Here is a 25,099-nt window from a genome sequence, read left to right as displayed (position 1 = left end):
TCTCAGAGAAAAAGGCTGTTCCTTTTCAACTTTGACAGCGTGTTTGTGGTTTTAAAAGCAAGAAATGTAGCAATTTGTCACTTGTATTATTCATGTGTTTGGAAGCATTTGGTGTGTGTGGGATGCAAATTATTTGACTTAATATTTTCAAATATATATTGCCAGCCGCCAGATATCCTTGTTTGATACACGAAAGAACGAGGCTACCAAATTTTAAATATATTTTTAAATATTTAAATTTTAAATATTAATGTTTACGTCTGTTCTATGCATTAATTTATCTCCAGACCTACAACTGTAAGCAATCCGACTTTGGTACATGAACCAGAAACGTAAAAGACGCACTTTTATACTCCTTACGAACATCTGAGGACTATCATCAAAATTTAGAGAGCTGTCCTACAGCAAAGTCCAGCACCAGTCTGACATAGTCTTGATCATTAAATCATACCTTGCAATCAGTGTCCCAGAATGCCCCAACACCATTGCTGGTATATGTTCTAAACTTCATTGTTGATCACACTGTCTATTTTCACTATCTAAGTAGCTCAGTAGTGTTATAGCTGACTGAATTGACCATGTCCTAACTACCAGACTGAACCTGATGGTGAAAGAACCAATGAGAAAGAAAATATTTTTGTTCTGACAAATTTACTTCTCAAAGACAATCTGTTTATTAGGAATAGCTGCTGTGCAATCTTTGTAGAAATAAAGTCCCTTTTTTTCATTGTGATCACATCATTTGTGTGGCATTACCAGTCTGTTATATTTTATAGACTCAGTGGGTTTATCAATTCAAAACTGGGCATCTGTGAGATATTCTGGGCCACTGTGAGCATGAGCAGTAGAATTACAAGCAAACATAGAGAATAGGAACAGGAGGCGGCGATTTGGCCCTTCGAGCCTACCCTGTCAAACAATATCATGGCTGATCATCCGTTTCACTACCCTTTTCTCACTTGTGCTCAATACCCTTTGATCCTTTTAGCCAGTAGAATTATATTCATCCCCATGAAAACATGCAATGTTTTGGCCTCAATCCCTTTCTGTGGCAGAGAAGGCGAGGCAATAGCCTAGTAGTATTATCGCTGGACTGTTAATACAGAGACTTGGGGAACTGGGTTCAAATGCTGCCGTGGCAGATGATGGCATGTGAATTCAATAAAAACCAGGAATTGAGAGTCTAAGGATGGCCATGAATCTATTGTCGATTGTCAGGGGAAAACCTATCACTAATTCCTTTACGGAAGAAAACTGCCATCCTTACTTGGTCTGGTCTACATCTGTCTTTAGACCCACAGTAATGTGGTTGACTCTTAACTACCCAATGTGCAATTAGGGATGGCAGTAAATGCTGGCCTAGCCTGCGGTGCCGACATCTCAAGAAAGAATAATAAAACAAGAATTCCACAGGCTCAGCCTCTCTGGGTGAAGAAATTTATCCTTATCTCAGTCTGAATTGGCCTCCCCAATATCCACAATCAGTGACCCTCAGGTTCTGGATTCCTTGGTCGTAGGATATATCTTTGCTGCATTTAACCTGTCAAATCCTATTAATTCTAACCCCAGGAACCAGCCTGGTAAGCATAAATATCACTCTGCCACCACCTCTACTGGGTCTGCTGTGCCAGTGTGTCAGAACCTGGCAGGCCATACAATCGTTCTGAGGTTACTTCAAGGTTCTGCACAGACTGATTGGCATGATCAACACAGCAGCACATTGACGTGCAGTTTTGGAAGTCACTGCCATGCACAGATCTCAGCAGTTTACACAGCAAAAAATAGCTTAGAAGGAATATGGCCTGGCAAATCCTTCACTCTTCAGTACTTTGGAAGAGGTACTGCAAAGGCAGGGAAGAAAGTTATCTCAAGGTAAGAGTCTGATCACAAGGACCAAGATGGTGTGAAATCTGTTCACTCAATGGATTATGAATCTTTTGAAATCCTAGACCATTGTATATGCTGATGAATATATTTACGCTAGGATAGACAGATGTTTGGTGCCTGAGGGCATCAATAGCAATTGGGAACAGTTAGTAAATTGCAGTTGAGGTCAAAAATGATTCTTGCTGAATGGCAGATAGGCTGAAGGCGATGTATGGCATATTAGTACTTTTTTTTTAATGTTTGTATGTAAGTGTACTCAGTTTGGTTGTTGGATGAGTTCCAAGCTTCAGATCTCATTACATATTGTCCATACGTGGATAGAAGTGCTGAATTTCAGAAATGAGATGATTGTGTCTCTCTGACACCAAGAGATCATTTGACTAAGTCTGGCATCAAGGAGCCAAATTTATTTGCCATATTTAAGTCAATGAGGAAAAAGCAGAAAACTCCAGTAGTTGGAGACACACCCAGCACAGAGGAAGGAGGTTGTGGGCTATTGATAATCGACCATCTCATCCTAGGACATCCTTGCCGTGGTTCCTCAGGCTACTGACCCTGACTTGTCCATCATCGGTTGCTTCTTCAATGACATTTTCCTCCAAAGGTGGTTGGGTTCCTCCTGAAAGTGGTGACATGATATCTGACTCTTTGTCACCGCAGTAGTTTTTTTTGGACAGGACGATGCATGGTTGACGTTCCTGATCAGTCAATGACCAGTTAAGGATATCAATCTGTCACCGTTTAATCAATTAATTTACCAACTAACAAGAAAAATAGGCAGCTTTACTGAATAGGTAAGTGGATCAGTATGCCAGCTATGATAGGTGGGGAAGCCCTTGTTGGCCCTAATCTTGTAGGTAGAGGAGGGGCAAGGGATGATCCCTGAAAGTCTAGTTCCTGCATCCTACTTATTTCAGGTATCATTCTAATTAATCTCAGAACTGCCGACAATGTATTTATATCCGTTCTGAAATAAGGAGACCAAAACAACATACAGTATGCATAATATCATCTCATTAATGCCTTGTACAACTGAACTGTAACATCCTTACCTTTTGTATCTTTTGTCATAAATGATAGCATTCCAGAGTCATTTTACTTACTTACTATGCTTGCGTATTTTTGTGACTCATGCAAGAAAATAGCTAGCTCTCTCTGCACCTCAGAATTCTGCAGTCCTTCTCCTGTTAAGTAGTACTGTTCATTTTTTTAATTCTTCCTGTCAAAATGAACAATGTTACATTTTCCCACATTATACTCCATCTGCCAGATGTTTGCCTACTCACTCAACTTTTCTCTACATCTCCAAACTCCATATGTCTTCATAAATATTTTCCTAGCTGTTTTTACGATCTGTAAATTTAGCTATTATATCTTTATTTGCCTCATCTGAGTTATTGATACAAATTGTAAACAATGGAGGCCTTAGCACAGACCTCTGCAGGATCCCATTCTTTTTCATTCTCTCAATCAATAAAAAGACCCATCTATATATACCCTTTTTTTGTCAGTAGGCAGCCAATCTTCTGTCTATTCTAATATGCCTCCCTCAATATCGTAAACCCATGCTTTGTGCAGTAATTTTTTATGTGACTCTTCTCAAGTGCCTTCTGCTAATCCAAGTACAGTATGTCTACAGGCTCCCCTTTAGCTACCTGTATGATCATGTTGGCATGGTGTATTAAATAAAATCTGACTTCAGGAAGATGATGTGTTTAGGAGTTAGAGATTCTGGGGGACTGAGTGAGTTAATGGAAATACTTTCAGCAATTTAAAGCTTTGTATGTTTATTACATTTAAAATTCTATGTTTAGGGCTAAGTGAAAATTCAAAGGATTATTTTAATTTGTTAATTGCATCATTGAATATCTTTATTTAATATTTACATGACTGCACTTACTACCTGGAAATCACAGTGCACTTATTAAAACTGATTTGACTTCCAAACAGTGGCTTTGATCATTTGAGCTGCCTGAGCTAATTTTCTTTTCCTAAAATATTGATATGTGTACAGGTACAGTCGTAACAGTTCAAATTTAATATTACAGAAAATGCAATATACATCAATTTCTTTAATTGCAATATGTGCTACTGTGAAGTGTCTCAGTGCACATTACATGTACAAAATAAAATCACCAAACATTCTGAGGACTTTTTACATGGTTTCTAACCCCTTAGTCGGAGGAAGTTGCCTTTCACCATTGAGCTTTTGCAGCAGTTTAGTGCATACCTCAATATGTAGTCCTGGATTGCGTGACAGTCTCCAGCACTCTGTCATCAACAGATCTCTCCATTGGCATGCTAGTGAAACACTGATTTCTTAGCGGATATTGGGTAGCTCTGCACGCCAAGGATTCAAACCTGAGATGTTGCTACCTGCCTTTCCTTATGGCTATTATTTGTTGCCTATTATGTTATCCATGGTATTTCTATCTATGGTAGTTCTAGTCCTGTTCCAGCCACTTGAACACAGAAGATCTGTTATGAATCTCAAGTGTAGTACCTCTTACTACCAGAAGATCAGCTTCCTCCATTTTTCATCCCCTCCATGTTGCTCTCATCTGATATTTTTAATTTATTTTTGACACACAGCTTTCACATTTCAATTAAACTTAGCTAACCATTTTAAAATCAGGAATCCTGAAGAAGGGCTTATACCCGAAACGTTGATTCTCCTGTTCCCTGGATGCTGCCCGACCTGCTGCGCTTTTCCAGCAACACATTTTCAGCTCTGATCTCCAGCATCTGCAGACCTCACTTTCTCCTCTAAAATCAGGAATAGCCATACCCAAGTATTTTTAAGTGAAAGTGAGTGGAGACTTACTACATATTAAACCTAAAAAAAAAGTGATACACACAACTCAGGTAATCAGTTTAAAAATGCAAGTTTGGGAGGCGAGCCTCTGTACAGAGAGGAGAACAGGCTGTTTCAGTTCAAGTTTGTAAGATGCCTTCAATTGCAAGAGTGAAACCTGCAGTTGAACCCAATGGTTCAACTGTTGTCCTGTAACCTTAAGAGCAAGATGGCAGCGATAATCTGGTCTACAGCTGCCTGAGCACACAACTACCTACTTTCCCTTAGTTTCTGTCCTTTACCTCTCCTTATCTTCTCATATCTCGATCAACTTCTCCTGCTCTCACAGCTCTGGGATCCGAGACCCAAGCACCACTCCAGTCTTCTGGCTGCCTCTGAAATGGGTCTTCTGGTGCTCGGAATTGAGCATGGCAGTGGCTGTACAGCCTACAAACTGCCAGCCTATTCATCCATCCGTTGGCCGGAGCTCCTTTTGTTGCTGGAAGTGCAGCAAGATTTTTCGTATCCCTTCCCCAGTCCAGTGTTTATGTAACCTCCTATAATTTTATAACAACCTCCAGCCCAATACTTTATAACCCCCTAATAATTTTATAACACCCCGTAGACATATAATTTTTATAATTCCCCCCACCCCCTCCCAAATCCTCGTGGTTATTTAATCTCCAGTGTCCGGAGTGTGGTGCTGGAAAAGCACAGCCGGTCAGGCAGCATCTGAGGAGCAGGAGAATCGATGTTTCGGGCATTAACCCTACATCAGGAATGAGGCTTGTGAGCCAAAGGGTTGGAGAGATAAATTTGGATTCTCCTGCTCCTGGGAAGCTACTTGACCTGCTGTGCTTTTGCAGTACCACATTCTTGATTCTGATCTCTAACATTTGCAGTCCTCACTTTCTCCTTAAGTAATCTCCAGTCCAGTTTTTATGTAACCCCAGTAATGTTTATAATCCCCCTAACCCAGTGTTATATTTATAACCCTCTCCCAGTAATTTTATAAACTCTCCATCTCAGTTTAATGTTTTTTTTAAGATAAACTTCCCCCAATCACCAGCCCAGTGATTTTACAAACCCCCACCCCAGTTATCTTACGAACTCCCACCTCAAGCCCAGTGATTTTACAATCACAGACTGAGATTTACCAGCACAATGGTACCAACTGCGCTGTCCTTCCCGTTCTCTCCCTTTCATCCCACTATCCGCACCTCGTACCTCACACTAATGCAAACATTGCCCAGTGCTGAACTGTGTGTCTGCACTCTACAGTAGGTAGTCTAAGGCCAAAGAGCAGTCTTCAGTTGTCTGCGACCCCCCGCCACTGGACCAAGACCGTGCGCTGTTAAGTTTGTATGATAACCAGTGTGCAACGGTTTCCCCATGTTAAAAGAACTCTTGTACAGGCACCTTGCACACCCTCAGGATGCAGCTTTAAAATGGCAGTCGAGCCCCATGTCAACAGAGAAAGTGCTTCATTATTCCTCAAGGACTTACTGGCGAAGTGTGGCATTCCCACAGATACCTGGGAATCACTGACCCAAGACCATCCAAGGTGGAGCAGCAGCACCCAGCAAGGCGTTGAGCACCTCGAAACTTTCCACTAGGAAAAAGTGGAAGTCAGGTGAAAACAGCAACAGGAGTGCGCTGCCACACCAATGCCCCACCTACCCTTTCCAGTGATCACCACCAGCTCCGAGTGTAACAGAACCTGTGGTAGCCATATTGGTTTGTACAGCCACCTATGGACTCACCCTGAGAGTGGAAGAGAATTATCCTCATCTGCGAGGGATCACTGATGATGCCAATAACCTTAAGAGCAGCAAAGCTTGGGACTAACCTTGATTTCTAGGTCACTGATAGTTTTTATGAAGGCTTTTGAGATTGAGAGAGGGAAGAAGAGAAGAACTTTAAGTATCCTTGTTATCTGTCCATGTTGTTTTCTCTGTCTGTCTTCCTTTGTGGCAAAACAACATTGGATTCAAATCTAGTATGAAAATGTGATCTGTCTCTTGATCGTAATGACAGTGTAATCTCTGCTGGCTACCGGACTTACGCAGGGGTGTTATAGTTTTTGTACCTGTTCGCTACCCACACCATGTCACATGCACTTCACTAGAGAGCACGGTGTGAATTTTACAGTGATCAGGTAAGGATGCTACTTAGATGGTATAGGTATTGCAGTTTGACTTCTAAACCATAACTCCTCTTACCACATACACTCACTCTGCATTATGTTGAGTACTTCCCAAACCTGAGGCAGCCACTTCTCTCAAAAGTCCCCCAAGGGAAAGAGATCCAACACAAGATTAATTATGGCAGTTCAAACTTCAGTAACAAGTCTTTGACATCAAAGACAAGTTAAAAGAAGTCATCATGTATATTCACCACCTTTGTGGCTAATTTACACTATCAAGCTGGATTCATAAATGCTCGTATTTGTTTAGGAAATTCAAAATATGAGAGAATCATTTGCTGGTTCCTTTATTAGGATAATGCTTTGACCGATCAGAGTCAACTTGCCTTGTTTAAAAATTAAACAACTTCCAGCAGTTAACCGTCAAAGGAAATTAACTGGTTCATTTTTTAAGGCAATGCCTCGACTTGTTAGAGTCCACTTATAGTCCCTGTGTGGAATCCACAGAGTATTCTAGTAAATTGTTCTGATGAATGTAAGAAGAAGAGATAGCAAACTGATCTCATCATAAAAAGACTTTATCAGAAGTAAAGATCGCAGTAATTTGTGTTTCTTAAATTCTTGAAAGTGGGTTACTGAGTGGTAGAAGGTTTATAAATCAATATGCAGTTGACAAATTTATGACTCTCTATGCCATTATCTAAGTTGTTAATAAATAGTGTGAATAACTGAGGCCATAACACAGATGAGACACCATCAGTCGCATGCTGCAAATTTGAGTCTGTACTACTTATTATCCTTACTTTATGTTGCCACACAAGCAATTTTCCAGCCATGTTAGTAAGCAACCCTCAATTCCATGGGCTTCTACCTTAGTTAACAGTCTCTTATTGTGAGACTTATCACATGATTTCTGGAAGTCCAAATGAATAATATCCGAAGACAATCACCTGTCCGCTACCTTAGTCTCTTCAGAAAATTCCATGAAATTTGTGGGCGGCACAGTGGTTAGCACTGCTGCCTCACAGCGCCTGAGACCCAGGTTCAATTCCTGCCTCAGGCGACTGACTGTGTGGAGTTTGCACGTTCTCCCCGTGTCTGCGTGGGTTTCCTCCGGGTGCTCCGGTTTCCTCCCACAGTCCAAAGATGTGCAGCTCAGGTGAATTGGCCATGCTAAATTGCCCGTAGTGTTAGGTAAGGAGTAAATGTAGGGGTATGGGTGGGTTGCGCTTCGGCGGGTCGGTGTGGACTTGTTGGGCCGAAGGGCCTGTTTCCAACTGTAATGTAATCTAATGTAATCTAATCTAATAATCTACTTGTCATGAATCTGTGCTGTGAGAATTCTGAGAAATATTAACTAAATCATGTGAGTTATGCAAATAGAATATGAAAGTTGCACAAAAGCAATGAAAGCCAGAACAGATAACAATGCTAATGTTTGAAATTTTGTTATTAAAGAGGTAGTGTCAGTATGTTACCTATTTTAAAAGAGCTCAAAGGACCTTATCAAATCACAAAGAAAATCAACAAGTGGTTTCTCTCAGATTGGGGAGTCCAGAACTAGAGGGCATAGGTTTAGGGTGTGAGGGGAAAGATATAAAAGAGATCTAAGGGGCAACATTTTCACGCAGAGGGTGGTATGTGTATGGAATGAGCTGCCAGAGGATGCGGTGGAGGCTGGTACAATTGCAACACTTAAGAGGCATTTGGAAGGGTATATGAATAGGAAGGGTTTGGAGGGATATGGGCTGGGTGCTGGCAGGTGGGACTAGATTGGGTTGGGATATCTAGTCAGCATGGATAGGTTGGACCGAAGGGTCTGTTTCCATGCTGTACATCTCCATGACTCTAAGTGTGTCATGTTAATATGGCAAAGTGATACTGTGACATAGAGGATATTCAAAAGAGGAGTGCCTTATAGTGGTGCAACCAGCAGGGAATGAAATAAAAAAATATTAGAGTGATACAGAATGAATAAGAAATTGTAAATTCTAAAATTGACACTCCAGTCATCATATTGAATAATAAGGGTGTTCTTAAACATTTGATATGTTTTTATGCTGTTCTCAGAAAATTATTGAGGTGACTTCTGAAAGCTATTACAGATTGCTAAATTGATTTAGATTAATAGATCAGGTGAAATACTGGTTGTAGGTTGCATTTTGAAAAACTGAAAATAATTGGGGAAAGTTGCCATGGCTTCGGGAAAGGGAAATTGCGTTCAACCAATTTATTGGAGTTCTTTGAAGGAATGATGTGTTGTTGTTGTTGAGGGACACCTGTAAACATACTCCCAAGAAGGTATTTGATGTGATGCCACATACAAAGTAGAAACAAATGAAAGGAAGACCCAGTGACACTCCACGCATGTTAAAATAGCGAGTGAAAGGAGACCTGGAGACAGAGTGCCACTTTTTAGAATTGATTTTTTTCTTGCTTACAGGAGAAGAAATTTGTTTGGTCAGTTCTGGTAATTGTTTAAGTCCGTTCTATTCTTAAGGCTTAAAATATATCAGAACTGGAAATAGGGTTTACAAAAAAGGAAATAAGCATGAGAATAAATGATTGGTTAATTCAAAGAAAAGGATGCAAGTACAGGGATGGATTTCAGTGAGATTCGGATAATATATGCCTGCAAATATGTTTACAGATTTAACCAGCTTTGACTCAGTATTTGAGTTGAACACTGAATTACAGACGCTTTGACATATCAGGGAGGTCGAATGACAGCTGGATATTTTTTACCACAAGGTGGTCACTCCCAATAGGATAGAATCTTCTGATTTAGTTAATAGTCAGGGAAAGGAGGGTTTGACTATGACTGAGACAAGATTAAGGGACCCAGCGGGCAAGAATGAAAGAGTTTCCAGCCTTGCAGTTGTCCTGCTTTTTTAGATGAGTGAGGGGGGCAGCAGGTAAATGAGCTAACTAGCATGGTGCCATTGTACAAGGGGCCATTCAAGTGGGATGTGGCCTAAAGGAATGTAGTGTTTTTGATGCCAATGTGTAGATGTTGGTGCAGTTTTCTTCCAGGGACGTGAGATGGAGATCAAATGGCCAATCTGTCAGTTTTTCGAAAGCTAAATTATTGCCAGTAGAAATCCTGAGCTGTGGAAATTTGATTTGAATGTTGGCTACAACATTTTAAAGTCTAAAACCCAATAGCTCTGCAGAGACTGATATTTATATGCTGCATAATCCTGTAATTTTCCTCGTAAAGTTTCATTATAAAAATTTGAGACTTTTAAAAGTTTAATGCTTTAACTCGAGGAGGCCGAGTGAAAAGTTGCAGTCTTTCCTAGTCACACCTAATGAGGATGGTTGTGGGTTTTGGAGGTCTATCTTAATGTGTTGGGATATCATTGCTAATTGGACCACGCACTTTTGTATCCAGTGAGAAATTTGAAGCTTCATCACTGCTGAATATCCAGGCATCATGACACACTAGTGCCAGGCAATGACCATCTCCAACAAGAGAGAATTTAACCACCATCCCTTGACAATGCAATTACGATTGCTTAATCCCTACTATCAATATCATGGGGATTCCATTGACCAGAAATCGAACTGGACTAGCCGTATAAATACAGTGGCTACAAGAGCAGATCTGAGGTTAGGAATCCTGCAATGAGTAACTCACCACCTGACTCTGCAAACTCCCCCATCTACAAGACACAAGTCAGGACTGTGGTGGAATATTCCTCAATTGCCTGGATGAACGTACTGCCTGCATCACTCAAGAAGCTTGACACCATCCAGCCGAAAGAAACTTGATTGGCACCATGTCCACAACCATTCATTTCCTCCACCAATGGTGCTCAGTAGGAATGTGTACATAACTACAAGATGCACTGAATTATTCACTAGACTTCTTAGACAGACTTTCAAACCCCATCATGCCGAAGAACAAGGTCAACATATACATGGGAACACCATCACCTGCAAGTTCTCCTCAAAACCAACAGCACTAAAGAAGCGTAAATTCATCCAAGGCAAAGCAGTCCACTTGATTGGCACTACATCTACAAGTAACCACTTCTGCCACCGACATTCAGCAGCAATGTGTATAATCTACAAGATGCACTGGAGAAATTTCACCCAAGATCGTTAGACAGCTCCCTCCTAACCCATTGACCATTTCCAACAAGAAAGACAAGGGCAGCAGATATATGGGAAAACCACCACCTCTTCCCCTTCAAGCACTGATCATCCTGACTTGGAGATATATTGTTGTTCCTTCACTGTTGCTGGGTCAAAATCCTGGAATTCCCTCTCTAAGACATTGTGGGTCAAACTACAGCACGTGGACTGCAGTGGTTCCAGAAGGCAGTTTACCACCAACTTCTCAAATGAATGAGGAGCAGGCAATAAAGGCTGGCTGAAACAGCCATGACCCACAGAAGAAAAAAAATTTTTCTAAACTCCAGTCTTAGTCAGTCCAGCCTCTCTTCATACATCGGTCCTGCCATTCCAGTGAATCAGTCTGGCAAACATTTTACACTCTCTTGATAGCCAGAACATCTTCCTGAGATAAAGGCACCAAACAGAGTACATAGTACTCCAGATATGGTTTCACAAAGGCCCTGCACGATTGCAGCAAACATATCTGTGCCTGTACCCGGATCCTTTCGATGTGAAGGCCATTTGCCGCCTTCACTACTTACTGCACCTGAATGCTTGCTTTCAGCAACTGGTGTATAAGGACATCACATTTCATTGCACTCTCTTTCTCCCCCCCCCCCCCATCCCAGTCTATCACCATTTGGATAATAATCTGCTTTCCCGTTTTTGTCACCAAAATGAATGATCTAACATTTATCTACATTATACTTCATCTACCTATTCACTCAACTTATTCAAATGACATTGAAGCATCTGATCTGTAATAACATTTCTGAACAAGTTGATTAGAAAATATAGGAGTCTATCAAATTCTAAGAAGACGGGACAGGTGAAACAGAGGAATGATATTTCTGGTGATGAAAAAGTCCAAAATAGTGCTAAAAATGTAAGGAAACTGGTTAAGCCATTTAGGACTGAAACGAGAAAATCTTTCTTTGCTCAGAATGCAGTGAGTCTGTGGAATTCTCTGCCACACAAAGCAGTTGATGGCAAAAACATTGAAAGTTTTCAAGAATCAATTGGATATAGTTCTTTGGGCTAAAGGGATCAAAAAGTATGAGGAGAAAATAGGAACCAAGTACTTAGTTGGAAGACCAAATATGATCATATTAAATTACTGAGCAGGCTTAAAAGCTGAATGGCCTATTCTTCCTAATTTCTTTGTTCACTCCTTGACTGGAGAAACCAAAAACTGACTCCTGACATCTTGATGTGTGACATTTTGGAAATACAAAACTTGGTTTGAAATGCTTGGCTTTTTCTGTTCCAATTCCAGATAAAAATATTGTGGAGTATTATTTGAAAATGATATTAATATAGCTTGTGAGCTTTCATCCTTGCTTGCTTTATAGAGTGAATGCATTTAATATCTTCAATATTTTTATTTTGTAGTTCAACAATAGACTTTTAAATATATAACTGCAGTTTGTGCAATTTTCTTTTTAAGTTTCCATTCAGTGTGTTGTACTTCGATTTTAAGTCTCTAGATGCTTCTGTCAAGTTATAGAGAGGCAATTGTACCAAACTAGCAATTATTCCGATCAGCCCTCAAAAGTAAAATAGCGAGAGGCAGCTGGCTAAGCAGCTCTTACTCAGTCCACCTCATACGTCTGCCATTAAAATGATAGTGACAAAGGCATAAAGCGTGTGCTTGTAGTTTTTTTTAATCTCTCCACCCAAGGGAGACAGGATCACAAAGTCAGAGAAGCAGCTGCTATGGCCACTGTTGTCTGCGTTGCAATTTGTTGTGAGGAAAGAGTCTCATTATGGTCATTGTTATTGGTGCTATAAAGATGATGCCATCTTGATCAGGTCCAGTTGGCACCTTTTGAACTAACAGATGATTTTCTTGCTGATGTGCTGTCAATGAGGACAGTGTTAAATAAAGGAGGATGCTGGGATTTCACTGATCTGGCTCTTCTGAACTAAAGATGTCTATACATGCGCACAGATTTAGGGAAAAAAACAGCTGTGGAGACATTAGTCCGAAAACAGAATTTTTTCAAATGTAATGAAACAAAAGCACATGCTTTTGTAATTATACCTCTACCAGGTGGTGCCCTGGGGCTTAGTTAATGTAGAATTTCTTGAGGTGGTGAATGTGGAGAGCAAACCATAGCAACACCATCTGCTGCTTCCTGTTCACTCGTTAATTCCTCTATTCTCTTCAGCATAGATTGGATTGACTTTGAACAGCAGTTTGTCTGTTAGTGCACAAACATCCCTTGTAATTCAGTATTCAGAAAACTGTCCTCTGGGCACTGGATATTTCCAGTACCCTAAGCTGTAATTTAATTTGTTAGAAAATGTATTTTTTCCTGTGCCTGTTAATGCTTGTTATAAGTTCATCCTGCCATGAAAATGCCAATATGCCAAATCATTTGAAAATCCCTTTCAGTTTGCCTGCAATTATGCCAATTACAACTTTGAACTTGTGTGGACTCCTGGAATTGACCTGTACTGCTATGTATATATGTGATATTTCTTACACTCGTTTGATCATGTGTATAAACATACAGAGTTACAATTGCTATGCATCCCACCTTCACCTGGAATAATGAGCAGAAGGTATTTGGTGTCTCCACTTTGGATATGAATGCTACTCAAAATGTCCTGATGAAAGATCTTGACCTGAAAGACTGACCCTCCCGCTTCTCTGATACTGCTTGACCAGCCGTGCTTTGTCCAGCTCCACACTTTATTGACCCCCACTACTCAAGATAATGCAGTAAGAGGAGAAAGTGAGGTCTGCAGATGCTGGAGATCAAAGTTGAAACTTTATTGCTGGAACAGCACAGCAGGTCAGGCAGCATCCAGGGAACAGGAGATTCGACGTTTCGGGCACAGGCCCTTCTTCAGGAAATGCAGTAAGAGCAACATGTTGGCTTGAGTACTGCAATGTGCGGTGTTTTTCATTGTGACCAAACTGTGAATGTTCTTAGACACTTTATTTTCCCTTTCCTAGGTGTTTTAAAAAAAAACTACATTTGCAGCCAAAGCTACCTCATTTTCGTGATTCAGATTGCTTTTCATGTTTTAAAATATAAAATAATTAGTTACAGCTGTGCTTAAATTTCTTTCTACCCAGCCCTTCCTGGATGATTGTTATCTTCCCTCCTTTTAGCAACAGAAGATCAAGAGTCAGCCATGCAGCTTTCATGCCTGCTGTCCTCTTATAGTCATCATCTATCTCAATATTATATTTCTTTATTACCTCCCTATCCTTAGATTGCTAGTTATTAATTGCATCAGTCTCTATTATGAACTGACTAAATGATTTAACTTTCACAGCTCTACAGGATAGAGAATTCTAAAGATTAATCACCTTTGGAATGAAGGCGTTACTGCTTATCACTTCAGTTTTGTTTATTAACCTGTTGTTTGGGATTTACCCAAAAGTCTTATGAAAAATAATCCAAAAACATCATATCCACTCATTCCCCTTATTGACTCTGCTGGTAACATCCTCAGAAAGCTTGCAGGTTTGTCAAACTTGATTTCCCATTGACTACGTTCTCATTCCTCCGTTGACTGATTCAACTTTGTTTGATTATACACATGCTCAATTATGATTAGAACTTTGTTACCAATCGTTTCTATTCGCGTTCATACACTATTACATTGGAGACACCTAAGAATCTATCTTTATTATTTTAATCTTATGTTTCCTTGACAACAACATTAACAGATATGGAGGTCAGAAGTACACAGATAACATCTTGCTGTACGTCTCCACAATCTTTCAGCTTTATTGCTGCACCTCTGTTCAGTGATAGCTCGTCTTGGAGGATGCAATAATTTTTTCTATCTTAATATTTGCCATTTTGTAGCTTTTCTGATTCCATTCCCCTCCAAAACTAGTGTCTCAGACTAACCTGGGTGTTAGGTTTCTATTTAACCCAAGCTGAATTTCCTATTCCTTGCAAGAAGAAGCATTACCAATTCCATTACTGTTGGTAAATATTAGCTAATTTCACTGTATGAAATCAGATTCAGACATCCTGATTTGTTTGATAGTGTGTTTAATCCCTCGGGTTGAAGCAAATTATTCAGCTTGGATGAAAAGGCTACGGCTTATGCAAAGCTAAATTAATAAATATGACTTACGAATATATTGTGTAAGACAGGAAGTTACCAAGGGTTGAAAAACAGATGAAGCAAAAACACTACTATTGAAAGTGAAATTTGGTATTAATCTGACACTTTATTACATTTTTTTAGTATTTTCATGAATAATGAAGTTGGTTCTTGTAGTTCAGTGATAGTGTCCCTACCTTTGAGCCCAGAATCCTGGGTTCAAGTCCCACCAGCTCCAGAGGTGTGTCATAACATCCCTGCACAGGTTGGTTAGGAAAAGAAAATAAAGTTTATTATGGTTTGTTTGGAAAATGTGGGAACTGTTTTCTAAACAACTAGATCCGCAAGCAATTAATCCGCAAGCAAAAAACAATTAATCTGTTTTTTGTTTTAGGGAGGAATTTTGAACAGGTCAATAGGAAAAATCGCTGCTTTTTTCAAATACTGCCTTAGGAAGTAAACAGTAAAGAAGAAAATAAATAGCAAATTATCCCCTCCAACCATGCATATATGATGGAAAGCATGATTTCAAGTTTGCTTTCTCTTTAAATTTTCAAGTATTTGCACTCCATATTGAATTGAATAGAATTAGATTTAATGACACATACTGACATCAGTACAGTGAAACATTTACAAGTTACCACTTATGACACCATCTTAGATACAAAGGTGCCGAGGTACTGAATATGTAGAGACAAATGCATCAGAACTGCTGATCATTGTGATGTGGATTATATCTAATTTTTAGCAATGCAACATGTAGGTTTGGCTCCAAGTGTCCGTAACCAACTCTTAAATAAGATTACAGTATAGTTTCAATATGCTGTTCTGGAGCTGATTGAAAGTAGGGGAAAGGTCAGAATCGATCTCTTTCTGTCAATATGAAGCAGGCATGTTTTGTCACATGAGTGCAACTATGCTGTGTGAAAGTATCAGGAACAGCTACACATTGTGCTTGAGAAATACAAACCACCAAAACATGTTTACAAAACATTGTTTTTTTACTGAGACTTATAGTATCCAGTTGAGAGGACAGAAGAAATGGTTTAGAACAAAATAGCACTCCATGTGCTTGACACTGTTCTGTAAAGTGAACCTCCTTCTTGAACAGCAAGATATGAATCCTGTAAAGTTTTTAGTAGTATTACCATTCATATGTAGTAAAGTGGAAACGGGTTTATTTTTAAAGTTCTTGGAAAGGTTTGGATGGAAGTTTTTGAAATTTCACAATAGAGTAGCAAGTTAAACATATGTCAATAAACAGAACGTGACTATCTTTGAACATGAGAAACTAACTGCAAGATTTGCATTTACTTTGATACTTGTCAACAAAATAAATAATTTGAACACAAGTTTCTCATGTTCATATGATTGACGAGTTAGTTTAAGAACTTGAGTATAAATAACCAACATTACCCCTGTGTTGATGTCATTTAAAATAGCATTTTTAAAGTAAGTTCAAATGTGGTGAATAATGTACAGGTACTTTGAAATATATCTGGTGTTAGTGTGATATATGAACTGTATATGTGGAAGTGTTTGGATGCAAGTGGTATTTAATTGCTTAATATATGTATTCTGCACTCTATGGGAGTGAAGGGCAATCTTTTGCTGACAGATGGAATATACAGTCCAGAGGCCGGTCATTCAACCCAGCTTCTCTACGCAGATGTTTCTGGTCACGTGAACCTCTCTTCATCTCATCCTGTCTGCATTACCTTCTCTCCTTTTGCATCACCTATTATTTAGCTTCCCTTTAAAGCATCTATCCAATGCTTTTCACCTCTGCTTCTCCTTGTGGTTGTGAGTTTCACATTCTGTTCATTCTGTGGGTAACTGAAGTGTCTCCTGAATCACTTCTGGATTTATTAGTGACTACTTTATATTTTCAGCCTTTGATTTTATTCTTATTCCATATATGGAAACAATTTCTCCACCTTACCAATGGCCTTCACTAGGAATAAATAATAGCTGTGGTGGACGTAGGGTGTGATAATGACAGATTGGTAAGTGGCTGCTCAGTTACATAGAAGAGAGAAGTGTTTTCTATACAACTAGCATGAAAACTAAGCGAGAAAGTTGAATAGTCAGCAGATTAGTTTCTGAGAGTGTATAAGTTGGGTCATGGTCAAGATGAACTTGGGGCTGACTAGAGTTAATGAAACAACATAAACGTCGGCGTAGTTCAAAAAGGTTAGAGTTGGATAGTACCACTGCTATACAAGATGGAATAGACTCAGTGAATGCCTAGTAGTTCAGACCTGAAGCAATGGGCCATCAGCCTCTGAATTGTAACCTATGACATTCTCTTAACATCATGGCCTAGCTCCTCCACACTCTACCAGTACTGTCGAGCTAGGAGATTGACCTCGGTTAAATGGGGAGAAAGTGAGGTCTGCAGATGCTGGAGATCAGAGCTGGAAATGTGTTGCTGGAAAAGCGCAGCAGGTCAGGCAGCATCCAGGGAACAGGAGAATCGACGTTTCGGGCATAAGCCCTTCTTCAGGAACGAGGAAAGTTTGTCCAACAGGCTAAGATAAAAGGTAGGGAGGAGGGACTTGGGGGAGGGGCGTCGGAAATGTGATAGGTGGAAAGAGGTCAAGGTGAGGGTGAAAGGTCAGACTGGGGTGGGGGCGGAGAGGTCGGGAAGAAGATTGCAGGTTAGGTAGGCGGTGCTGAATTCGATGGATTTGACTGAGACAGGGTGGGGGCAGGGGAAATTAGGAAACTGGTGAAATCCGAGTTCATCCCTTGTGGTTGGAGGGTTCCTAGGCGAAAGATGAGGCGTTCTTCCTCCAACCGTCGTTTTGTTGTGGTCTGACGATGGAGGAGTCCAAAGACCTGCATATCCTTGGTGGAGTGGGAGGGGGAATTGAAATGTTGAGCTACAGGGTGGTTGGGTTGGTTGGTCCGGGTGTCCCAGAGGTGTTCTCTGAAACGCACCGAGCATTCCGTAAAGTAAAGACCACTCCCTCCGTGACTCCCTCGTCAGATCCACACCCCCCACCAACCCAACCTCCACTCCTGGCACCTTCCCCTGCAACCGCAGGAGGTGCAAGACTTGCGCCCACACCTCCTCCCTCACCTCCCTCCAAGGCCCCAAAGGAAACTTCCATATCCGCCACAGATTCACCTGCACCTCCACACACATCATCTATTGCATCCTCTGCACCCGATGTGGCCTCCTCTATATTGGGGAGACAGGCCGGCTACTTGCGGAGCGTTTCAGAGAACACCTCTGGGACACCCGGACCAACCAACCCAACCACCCTGTAGCTCAACATTTCAATTCCCCTTCCCACTCCACCAAGGATATGCAGGTCTTTGGACTCCTCCATCGTCAGACCACAACAAAACGACGGTTGGAGGAAGAACGCCTTATCTTCCGCCTAGGAACCCTCCAACCACAAGGGATGAACTCGGATTTCACCAGTTTCCTAATTTCCCCTCCCCCCACCCTGTCTCAGTCAAATCCATCGAATTCAGCACCGCCTTCCTAACCTGCAATCTTCTTCCCGACCTCTCCGCCCCCACCCCAGTCTGACCTTTCACCCTCACCTTGACCTCTTTCCACCTATCACATTTCCGACGCCCCTCCCCCAAGTCCCTCCTCCCTACCTTTTATCTTAGCCTGCTGGACAAACTTTCCTCATTCCTGAAGAAGGGCTTATGCCCGAAACGTCGATTCTCCTGTTCCCTGGATGCTGCCTGACCTGCTGCGCTTTTCCAGCAACACATTTCCAGCTCGGTTAAATGACAAATGAAGAAGAGTACGTCAGAAGCCACACATCAGATGTGTGTCTGAATGAGACCAGACTGGTGAAGCAACTGCACTTCCACTAAACAGTGGAACAGCATGCCACAGACAGAACTTAGTGACCCATAACTGAAAGATGAGATCAAAGCCCTGCAGTCCTGCCATAGCTAGTCTTGAATGGAGGTGAATAATTAAGTAGCGATCAGGAGGAAAAGCTTCAGGGAATGTCCTCTCCTCAATGATGGCAGAGCCCAAACCATGAGTGTAAAAGGCAAGGGTGAAACATTTATAACCATCGTGAGCCAAACGTGTCAGGTGGACAGTCTATCTGTGCTTTTCTATGCTCTCCAACCTTGCATAAAAATAAAACAAAGGCATCAACCCAATAAATTGTAAATTGCCAATCAGCAAAAAGTGCAAATCTAATTCATCCAATGTTGCCTCATCAGATTACTCTCAATCGTTGGCAAAGTGTTAGAACATATTGTTGACTGTGCTAACAAATGCTCAGCAATAATCTGCACATGGTTTCTTGGTTTGGATTCTGCTGGGACCATTTGATCTAGATGATATTAAAGTTTTGGGTAAAACCTGAACAAGATTGGAGAGCGTGAATGCCCTTTACATTGAGAGCATTATATTGATTGTGACTTAAAAGAGTCTTAGCAAAAAGGGAGAAAGTGTTTGACTGTCTGCGGTCATATCTGATGCAAAGGATGATGGTTGCGATTGTGGAGACCCAATTGTCTCTGCTTCAAAATATAACGACAGCAGTCCCTCAGTGTCTGAGGATTAACTGTATTTCAGCTGGTTGATCAATGATCTTCTCTCCATCATAAGGTCAGAAATGGGGCTGGTTAATGATGATCACACAATCTTCAGTTCCATTAACAATTCCTCACATAATGATGCCATCTTTACCCACATACAGAAAGACCTGACAGTGACCATACTTGGTAAGTAACAATCTTAATTTATACAAGTGGCAAGCAATAATAATCTCAAACAGGAGAAAATATAATGATTTTCATGCAACATTCAATGGCATTATCATTGTCAAACCCTCCACCATTAATATTCTGGGAGTCACCAAGGGTAAAGGATGATTGGTAATATTACCAAATGCAAAATTTCCCTGCAATTCTCAAACCATTCTAATGGGCATATATACAAGGTGCTTTATCGTGGTTGAGTCAAAACCACGAATACGTTACCTAACTGCAATGAGAAGTACACTCACCGCAAAAGCTGCCACTATATTTTAAGAAAGGCAGGTCCCCTTTACATTTAATAGACATTAAGAATGTTCAGTAATGTTGGCATTACTGTCGAGGCTCACACTTAAATTAATTTTTAGTAGTAGATTTGATGCAGCTGAACAAATGGGCTCAGTCTTAGCATTAAAGAGATGCATGACCTCTTTTCACGTTGAAAATGAATGTCACTGTGACTGAGTAGATGGATTTAAGCAGGCATTTCATGGCGAATCAAGCAACTAGGGAAACAATTTTGCATTACAGGATAACTATGGAATAATGAGCAGTTTTGATGTCCAGATGGACATGGAGATAAACGATTAAACCAGTTGTCCATCATATACACAACAACATTGCACTACTTAGAATTAAAAGATTGAAAATGGGGTTCTAAACTGAAAGAGAGCATGGGTGTTACTGGAAATAAGGTAAAGATGTGTGCGATTGAACCCATCAGAAGCAATGTGAGGCTTAGAGAGTCAAAGTCTTGATAATTAGGACTTTGAAAGTCCATTGCAAGTGGCCTTGCAGAGAAATAATTTCAAGGATTGGATCAGTATAAAAGAAAATGTGATTTGAATTTGGGAAGCAAACATGAGCAGTGTGGGTGTCAAGAAAGTAAGGAAAGAAGGTCTTGTTTGTAATTGAGACAATGGGAATGGAGGCTATGTGAAATGACAAAGTCAGTGGGGGCTTTTGTGAATGGAGTATGAGTAAGAGAGTTTACATGGAAGGATACAGGAAGGTAGTGAAGTCAAAGGAGAACAAGACAAAGTGTTGAATTGTTGAAGCTCACTCAGAAATAAAAAGACTGAAGATATCTTGGTAAGAAGCTCTCAGGCTTGAATGGACTGCAGAGAGTGAAGACAGATGTAAGATAATGAGATACTTGAAGGTGGCAACAAAGTAGGGAGATAGAAGAGATTTGGCAATGAGGGCCAAAGTACTAACATACCTCTTTGGCCAGAGAGAGGACTTAACAAAGGATTCCTGTTATTACCCATGAATCACATCTCTACTAAGGCCTTCAATGTCAATGTAATCGCCCACAATAAGTCTGTGAATATCATGTGTCTTGTTCAGACATTAATGAGCATTATGAAGTCAGATGTAGAGACCACTGGTAAATATTCTATTAGTTGTTAGATGAATGAGCAGGATAGATAATTTGGAAAAATAGGTGGCAATGGGCATGATGGGTGAGAGAGAGCAAGATGAAGACAATTCAGGTCATTGGAAGGAGGCAATGACAAGTGCATTATTTGACAGTATGGCAGAAGCCATGAATTTATTTCAAAAGGGAGTCAAGTCTGGGAAACTAGTAAGTGAGTGGTAAAATCCTCGAATGGTTGTGGACAATGTGCTTGAAATGCAAGAAATTAAATGAAGCATTACTGGACAATAGGAAGGAAGAGATAAGTGAATGAGAATCAAGGGTAATGAGAAACAAAGAAAAAGTGTAATGAAGTAATGGGCTTCTGTTTGAACCACAATTTGACTGGGCATAGCCAAGTTTAGATTATGTCACCCTCCCCATCTTAATTTTTACCATGATTACAATGGAGACAGTAGAAGATACAATTGAGAATCTGAGAAGTTCTTCAGTGGCAAAATGTTTGGCATGTAGATTGGGATCAACTTTGGGTGAAATTTGTGGGAAAACAAATATAAATTTGTTAAAATATATTAATTTGAAGATTCAATTTTTTTCTAAATGAATGTTGTACTCCTATTCTACACAGTGTTAATTAATATCTCATGGTCCATGCAGACTTGGTGAACAGTATTTTTGTTACCAGTAGGTGGTGGCAAAGGCCTACTAGTTATCAAATTACTTCAACTTGCATGAACTTGACTTTGCTATTATATTGCTATTCTTGTATTTTGTAAAATGCTTGGCTAATCTATTTGTTTCATATATTCATCAAATTGTGTTGACCAAATGTGTTGTTTGTATTGAGCAAATGTGACCAGACTAGTTATCTCTCAAAATGAAGGAGCAAATTCCTGCAGATGCTGGAATCTCTCAAAATGAAGTTCACTTTGTTCAAGCCATGATTCATCGATTGACGTAGTGTCACACGTACCTAGGTACAGTGAGAAGTGTTGTTTTGCATGCTATACCGGCAGATTGTACCATACAAAGTGCATCTGGCTGACAGAACAGAATGCAGAATGCACAGAGAAGTTGCAGAGAGATCAGAATTAACATTTGAGAGGTCCGTTCAAAAGTGTGGTAACTGTGGGGAAGAAATTGTTTTAAAATTTATTTGTATGATTATTTACACTCATACCTTTTTACCTGATGGAGGAGACTGGAAGAGAGTATAACCAGAGTGGGAAAGGTCTTTGATTATGCATATGCAGACTGATGGGATTAGTTTAGTTTGGCATCAAGGTCAGCATAGACATGGTGAGCTGAAGAACCTGCTCCTTTGTTTTGCAGTTCTATGTGTGATATATGTTCTACAGTAATGAACATGATCAAAGGTATTTATAGTTGTACAGCTCATCCTTTCTTTGAATTTATTTGGACAGTTGCCTCTTAGTGCAGCACTTCAGTTTATTTGCTGTCAAGAACATGACTGTCAGTAGATAGGATAAACACATTGAAAGTACATAATCTTGACAGAAGTTTAAAATGTGTTAATCAGGATTTATATTAACAATCAGTGTGACCTACAAGTTTATTTAATTGGTCAGCATAACCTGACAACTCAAGCTTTTTCTTGTGATTGAATAAATTGTAGTTTGAAGGAGTAGTTGAAGTTCAAATAACTATAAATGCAGCATAGTGTTAAAAAGCGTAACCATGTGAGTTTGCAGTCCTCCTATCTGGCATTTATTTTTTAAAGATATTTGTCTTAAAATATGGGAGAGCTGCCACAATTTTTTTAAACTGAGCTTTAAAGAGAATTCAATGTTTAGTACTTAAGCAAAAGCAATGATTTTCTTTTCTCATGACCCATGTTTGGTTCAGAGTTTAAAGTCTTGAAGACAAAGATCTTCATCATTGTTAAACTAGCAAGACTACTAGAGGCCAGTGTCAGCATTGTAAATTGAAAATCCTGATTGAGTTTCCTTTATTTTCATTTTATTCACTCAATGCTGGCTGGCCAGGATTATTGCCTGTCCATAGTTGCCTTTGAGGAGGTGATAGTGAGTTATTGTCTTGAACTGCTGTGGGTGAGCCCACAATGCCCTTCGGGAAGAAATTCCAGGATTTTGACAGAGTGACAGGACGACGAGCGGCTTGGAGAGGAACTTTCAGGTATCTTCCCAGGTATCTGTTGCCCTTGTCCTTCCAGGTAGAATTGGTTGTGGGTTTTGCTGTCTATGAATCTAGAATGTATTTTAATCCATGCCAGTTGAAAGTATTCATTGAACATAGCCTTCCCCTTTTCTCCTCTATCAGCATCAAATTATTTAAAATTTAGGGCCCCTTAGAATGATAGTGTTTGTTTTATATTTGCATTGCCTCTTGTAACTTGGTTACTTTGCATAATGTGCAAGTTCCTGTGACTGATCCTTGAAACTCTAGACAAATAAACGGACGCAACACGACATACTTTCTAGTCATAGTTGGCAGCTCTCAGGAACATCTCGCTCTAATTAAAAAGCTAATTTCTCTTTTTTGACAACCTACTTGTTGAGAGATTTGTTTAATAAATCTAAGCACTAACTAGCTACTTGCCTACAAGCTTTTTTTTTCAGAAATTTCTTGTTTCCTAAAATATTTTCCTTTATAAAGGCCATTGGGTTCAAAAGTCTGGCATCATTTTTATGTTAACATTTCAGTTGAAAATCACTTCAAGTAGGGATTCTCATCCGAATGACGTGGAATGCTTTTGTTAGGTTAAAGATGCTTATGTAGTCTTTAGTTTTTGTGGAAACATGGCTCTAAAGGAAACATTGGAAAAATGTATTATGTGATGTGATTAATCTGTCAATTTCATGTCTCCAGAATTGGACAGTCTGATTCTCTGAACATTTGTTGTTTTTGAATGTAAAGCCTCCATTTCAGCATAGTTGTTGGTATGTTTAGAGGATGTCTCATGCATAGGCTTCAGACTGCCTTAGAAGGAAAGTTAGTTTGAGTGTTAGTTGGTACTCAATGAAAACCTGATAACCAAGAACAGTTATTTGTCATTATCAAAAATCATATTCTATGGGTGTTTGCAGACTATATGGAGGAGATAGTATTATATTTCTAACCAATGGAGCTTTCTGACACTGTAGTAATACACTTGCCAACTAGGTTCACTAAAATCAATTTGTCATCGAATAATCTTGATAGAGCAGAGGTTGTGCTGGTGAAGGAGGAGAGGCCTATTGGCCTTGCACTGAATATCTGCTATCATTGACAGGCAGACAAAGGTTACACTATATTGATTTACCTGAGCAGTGGTCAGTGCGACAGGTGTGAAATTGCTTAACTATTTTTCTGCATCTGCTTTACTTCAGGTAAGTGTAAACAGCTGCTGTTTGTAGGGCAGTGTTACCTTAGGGTGGAGTTGGAAAGAGTCCAAGTCTGCAGCTCCTGAAGTTTCTCTTTTAAAGAATGATTTTAGGGAATTGGTACAAATAAGACCAGAATAGAGATTTTTTTTTGCAAAGTCAATTAGACTCCTGTATAATGTTTATGTAAGTTTGAATACATACAAAGTCAAATTTAATCCAGCAAACTTCAGCCTAATTAAATGAATTAAAAGCCTTTTCTATCATATCGCAAAACACTATGAAAAGTCATTTTCTTGATCAGATATCCTGTTGTCTGTTTTTAATTGTATATGATTAACCCTGATGAAGGACAGTGACAAAAATCAGCCTGCTTCTTGATAAATTTTAAAAATGCGTGTATTGTGCAAGATTTGTTTTTAAAATGGTCAATAAATGTGAGAAATGAAATTGCATTGAATATTACTAGTTCTTCACAGTAGTTCCTAATGAGTAAGCACTTTCTGTAAGACCATAAAAAAAGAAACAGGGTGAAGATGTTTGGCCCCTCAAGACTACTTCGCCTTTCAATAGGATCATGACTGATCCAACATTCAATTAAT

The 25,099-nt window shown here is 39.8% G+C and overlaps 1 protein-coding gene across 3 annotated transcripts in view; it reads left to right on the top strand.

The window, feature by feature from the left end:
* The window catches only part of cdkal1 (CDK5 regulatory subunit associated protein 1-like 1), a 616,294-nt gene that overhangs the window by 181,132 nt on the left and 410,063 nt on the right, over positions 1-25,099 (top strand). The gene's annotated exons all lie outside the window — the stretch shown is intronic.

This window comes from Chiloscyllium plagiosum, unplaced genomic scaffold, assembly GCF_037043375.1.
Source record: "Chiloscyllium plagiosum isolate Xiang-an unplaced genomic scaffold, Cpla_swu_hap1 HiC_scaffold_34, whole genome shotgun sequence".
Taxonomy (NCBI): domain Eukaryota; kingdom Metazoa; phylum Chordata; class Chondrichthyes; order Orectolobiformes; family Hemiscylliidae; genus Chiloscyllium; species Chiloscyllium plagiosum.
Note: the sequence above shows the minus strand (reverse complement) of the source record. Positions and strands in the feature narration are given on the sequence as shown.